Raw genomic sequence first — 6,000 nt, 5'->3', positions numbered from 1 at the left:
ATAAAACCGCAACAAAAATCGCTATATGACTTGGGTCTAAGCTCGTGCCTTGTGTTTTATTTATTATTATTATTATCTTGCTCGACTTTCAAGAACAGATATTCCAAGAATTAGCAACTTTCACCACCATCTATTGACGATGGATTTGCGATTGCCCAAGACAATTTTTCATTACTTACAACACTTTGGATTTAGAACCAAATGGCAGTATCGTATTATTCAAGAAACAAATCTAATACGCTTTGCATACGGTTTTCGATCGTTTATCGTGCTGCTGGGGATTCTGCCAATAGGACAAAGAAGGATGAAATAGTCTTATACCAACGCTTCTACAGATTCAAAGAAAAATCAGGTCTAACGCAAATATTTTGCTCTTTTTCGCTCGTGCTGATTCATAACCCAAAGCAATCCGTGATTCAAAAACATTGGGAGTTTACCTATCATGCCCACTTTGCGGTGTATCATCTAATGACAATGAATACGTTATATTGAACTTCTTGAACATTTTCAACACTCTGAAAGTCGATGTTCACGCGAATTATTGCCTCCGTTTTGTACATAAAAATAATTGGTATCCTAGAGTGTTCCAAACTAAAATACGATTGAACAACGATTTAAAAAACTTTGTCGACTTGTTGTTGTGCTGATGCTGATATTTCCCTTTACCTTTGTAAATTATTAGTTTTAAATGGTTTTTAACTTTTTAAGTGTAAAATGAAAAGTGCTTGTGATTTTTTGCATATTATTATTGATTGATCAAAAAAAATATTACCGTTTGCTGGAATGCTCAAATAAAAGATACATTAAACCTCAATGTAATTGATATCATTGTAGAAATATAAAAACTTTAACTAATTAAGCAAGTTGATAAATTTTAGCTTGAAGTATACGTACCACGGAAGTGTATAATATTTTAAAACCCATAACAAGTAATTTAAAATTCAGTCTTTCGATACATCTTTAAAATCATAAATCTGAAAAAAGTAAAAGATATGTAAATTTATTTACTTTTAAATTGACCAACATAGAATACATTCCAAAATCTTCATTTTAACACCAAAAACTGATGCGAGCTATTCGGGGTGAGGTATTTCTTAATGTGACTAAGCCTTCACGGGTACAGACGGTCTTCTTTGACAGACAACAAGAAGCGTCCTCAGTTTTAAAGGAGAGCTAAAAAACTCAATATTTGAGCATTAATTTAAAAAGGTTTTAATTTTACAGTGATTTTGCCTAAAATAACTTATGTATTGCTTAATTGAGACGTCAATCGGCAATAAAAAGTTCAGTAGCGTACTATTTTTAGCATACTTTAATGGTTTTGCAGACATAAGGTTTTAAATTTTATTTAGGAAACATTTACCATTTATTTATATATTTTATCTTAACAGAAGTTTACCTTAAAAAATTCTATTGACCTTTTTATCTCCTATTTTTTCTTGTAAAACACATATTTGGAATCAATTCCTACAAGGTTAAACATTATTTGTATTAATTAATAATCATTTGTGTCACTTAAGTTGAAAGCGGGCTTATTATAAACTTACCGTGCGATATTCATCTCATTCGCTTGAAAATGTGGTAAAATATTGTTAGAAATAAGAATTATTGAATTAATGCTTTACTTCGATAATACAGGAACCATTGGCCGGAAACTTCAACAGGAGAAAAACGTTTTTCAGAAACGAACCGCTGATTGAGGTACAGGTACGTGTAAGCACATTAATAGAAAAATAAGAGTAAAGGCGTAATTGAGTTATTTTCTTTTGTGTTATTTTGCGTGTAGAAATGAAATTAAACGAAATTGCGGGCGTTGTTGTGGTAAATTGGATAATTGACTTTCTTTAGCGTAATGGACTCAGAGTTTGAAGACATTGGAAAAAAGAACGTCTAATATTTTCGATAAGTAAATGTTTATTTTTATTTTCCAAAAGTGTAGCTGTTAGTGGAAATAATTACTGAGATTTGTGTGTTTTGTGCTTTTACGTTAAAATTAAACCTTGTAAAATAAGCGCCTCTATCGATTAAAACGCACCTCGTTTTACGTCTAGGCACGATTCAATAAACGAGGTGGAAAACATCAATTAATAGGCTTTAAGCTTTGAAGGGGATGTGATTGTAGTAGGTCAATTTCTTTGAGTCAATTTTTTAAAAATAAAATGTAAACTGAAAGATTTCGCACGGTTTTATTAAAACAAAATCATTTCTTAGGATATTATTAATCTTTTTAATTTTAACCCGTCTAATAAAGCAATTGGGAGCGAAAATGAGTGTTTAAGAAAAAGAGAAAAAAGATATTTGAGTATCAAAAGTCAAAAATTTAGCCAGAGATTCCAACAATAGACCAGTTTCGCAATTTCGGGGCTCATCGGTACTGTGTAGGAACTTTGGCTTTACTCGGAGATCTGCCGATATCAGTTAAACTAATAAACATTCAGAGTGCCCTATATGTGAGCAGTCCATTGCAATTTATAGTGAAATTCTTCACCAATTATTGCATGGCAGTCGCTATTCAGCAGACATCTTTTACGCTCGGGCTACCGTTGAATTCCAACGTTCAGATAATTATATCAACAGTAAAAATTTTAGCCAGAGTTTCCAACAGTAGACCGGTTTTGCCCTTATGGGGCTCATCAGTACTGTGAAGGAAAAAATTTACTTTTGATACTATTATCTTAACGTTGGAATTCAACGGAAGCCCGAGCGTAAAAGATGTCTGCTGAATAGCGACCGCCATGCAATAATTGGTGAAGAATTTCACTATAAGTTGCAATGGACTGCTCACATATAGGGCACTCTAAATGTATATTAGATATTTAATAGGGATGCGACGGATAACCGGAACCGGAACCGAAAAGAACCGCCAAGAACCGCCAAGAACCGCCAAGAACCGCCAAGAACCGCCAAGAACCGACAAGAACCGAGTAAATTCTAGGAACCGGAACCAAAACCGGAACCGATAATATAAAAATTTGATAACCGTATCCGGAACCGGAACCGATAATATAAAAATTTGATAACCGTATCCGGAACCGGAACCGATAATATAAAAATTTGATAACCGTATCCGGAACCGGAACCGATAATATAAAAATTTGATAACCGTATCCGGAACCGGAACCGATAATATAAAAATTTGATAACCGTATCCGGAACCGGAACCGATAATATAAAAATTTGATAACCGTATCCGGAACCGGAACCGATAATATAAAAATTTGATAACCGTATCCGGAACCGGAACCGATAATATAAAAATTTGATAACCGTATCCGGAACCGGAACCGATAATATAAAAATTTGATAACCGTATCCGGAACCGGAACCGATAATATAAAAATTTGATAACCGTATCCGGAACCGGAACCGATAATATAAAAATTTGATAACCGTATCCGGAACCGGAACCGATATTTGTAAAAAAATGATAACCGAAACCGAAACCGGAACCGAGTTTTTCATCGTTTTAAACGGTTCTGTAACTTTATTTACCAAAATTTAGCGCATGTTGAAATTTAGTAATTAAACTTCCTAATTTACTATTAGTTTTTCATATAAGCTAATCTTTATCCTATCTCAGATAACTTTCAACTGACACACCCTTACGTATTCTCAATTGAAAATGGGTTCGTCCGTCCTCCAAATGTTTGCTTTAAAAACTGGCATAAACCGGAAATCCGCGATAGTTTAAGTTTTATTTTCTTCAGTCGGAAATCTCAACACAATTTCCCAAATGAAGCAAAGGCCACAAAAAATATTTGATCCCCTTCGCAACCGACTAAGAGGAGAAACAGCAGAAAAGCCAGTGGCGTAAATAACTCCCAGGCAGACTCCGCAATGCAGGGGGGGGGCTTCCATCGAGGGGCCCCCAAATTGCCTATGGGACTGTGTACAGTCCAACCGCGCCAGGCTTCGTCTAGTTTTTTCTCTTGTCAGCTCAAGTTAATGTTTTACTTGCTTCAAATATTTCTTTATACCTAAAACTTTATAAGTGCAACCACAATAACCGTCGCATAAATATCCAAACAACGTACATAATGAAAGTAACATACCGAATATAACTTACCTTTTCTACGGAAAGCTTTTTAATTGTTTATTTTCTTAATTCACGCAAAAAATAATGCTTTTAACAAACATTTCGCTTTAAGGAAGAATAATGCTATCCAGTTTTAATGCTGTTGGTGTTTGTAGTTTTTTAGGATCACATATATCTTAAACGAAGTTTATTAAACATTTTTTACTAAATAGGCGTCCCCTTAGACCCAAGTCATCTAGCGACTTTTAATGCCTCAAACAGGTATTTTCCCATGTCCTCCTTTAAATTTGGTACACGCTAGGCTCAAAGCTACATCGAAAATATAAGAAAACGTTACTTGGAATTACTAAGCCAGATCACCTCTACACAACGCAAACCCTCTAATGTGAGAGCCGTCAAAACAATATGCCCTAATACAGGGTGTTTCAGAGAGGGATCTGTCAGATCTTTTGGTAAAAATGAGTCAAAAAAAGGTCGTAAGAAACGTTTTACTGAATTGAACCGAGTAATTCCCCGTCAAAAATCATCCTCCAAAACGTCGAAAAACGAGCAAATGTGCAGTTTCTATTAATCCTTGGAAGCAATTGTTTAATTTTACTAAGCATTTCGTTCCATATGGAAAATGATAAGAAAATGATCAGTAGTATCAAAAGTTCCGTATTAATTTAAAAAGTATTGTACGTGTATATATTAACAAAAACCAGGTGTTTCATAATAACTACGTCAATTGTAAGAAAGTAACTTATTGAATTTCATTTGGGTTCTTCAAATGCTAGTTAGTGTAGGGAGCTGTTGGCTCGCGTGGCATATAGGAACTGCTACCACCCTTCTACGCATTGTAACCCGGCCACCTGTTTAAAGGCATTAGCCTAACAGATTATTTTTCTTCTTTAAATGCCATAATCACAAATTTCACAAACTGCAAAAAATTAACATACGCAAATCATCTTTTCGAAGATTCGTGGCGTGTTACAAATTCGCAAACGAAAACTATGATTTCGCTGCCTAACGGTGGCGGGCGAAACTACTCGTTGGTCAAATTAAATGCATTGTGAAAGCTAGTAAGTTAGAAACGTAAGCAGGCACTTGACGTTTTTAGACCCCTAATACGGTTCGGCACCCCTTGCGTCATCCAGACCCGCTTCGGTCACGAATAGTTTCAGAACGATCAATAATGCGTTGTCGTAGGTCGTGTAAAGCTATGCGTTACTGATAAATTAACTGACAAAACTTCGATTAATCGTAAATATTTGGGCTAACAGTTCATTTATGGATATTATCCATGGATAAACAACGATTTAAAATACAAACAATAATTTATATTTTCAGATAATTGTTGGTTATGGATAAAAATAAAATAAGTGGTTAATTTTTATAAAAACGCCGAGCTCTAAGGATGTCAATGTGGCGGACTTCAGTCTTGTGAACCAATTTTTCAAGATGTCCCCAGCAATAAAAGTTGGGTATTTTTAGAAATTCGTGTTCTTTGAGTAACAAGGAGTAAAAACGTCATGTGATGTAAGTGAAAAAAAATATACACTAGAAAACGCTTTTTAAGCTTTCCCAACTACAAGTACGCTATGGTTATGTTTTTAAATAATGTCAAGGTGATTTAAATTACCAAGATACACAGTAAACAATTAATTTCTTTGTTTTATGGTTTCTCAGAGAAAACATATACTGTTATTTAACAACATAACATTTATCATTGTATTTACAAATTGTTTTCGAAATGGCCCCCATTGGCGTGTAGGCAAACTTGAGTGCGTCTTCGGCAAAATTCTCGAACACGACGAAGATTTCCGGCGTGTTTCACCGGCGTCAGTTATGCGTTGACGTATGTCTTCAACGTCTTGAACTTAAGTCTTGTGTACTAAGTCCTAAATATGGCCGAATGTAACAGTTCTGCCTCGACCTATCCACCTCTGAGGGAACTCTGCATCAAGATGAGCTCTAACCCGAAT

The sequence above is a fragment of the Leiobunum rupestre genome, chromosome 5, assembly GCF_980474605.1.
Source record: "Leiobunum rupestre chromosome 5, qqLeiRupe1.1.hap1, whole genome shotgun sequence".
Lineage (NCBI taxonomy): Eukaryota > Metazoa > Arthropoda > Arachnida > Opiliones > Sclerosomatidae > Leiobunum > Leiobunum rupestre.
This window is presented reverse-complemented; position numbering follows the sequence as displayed.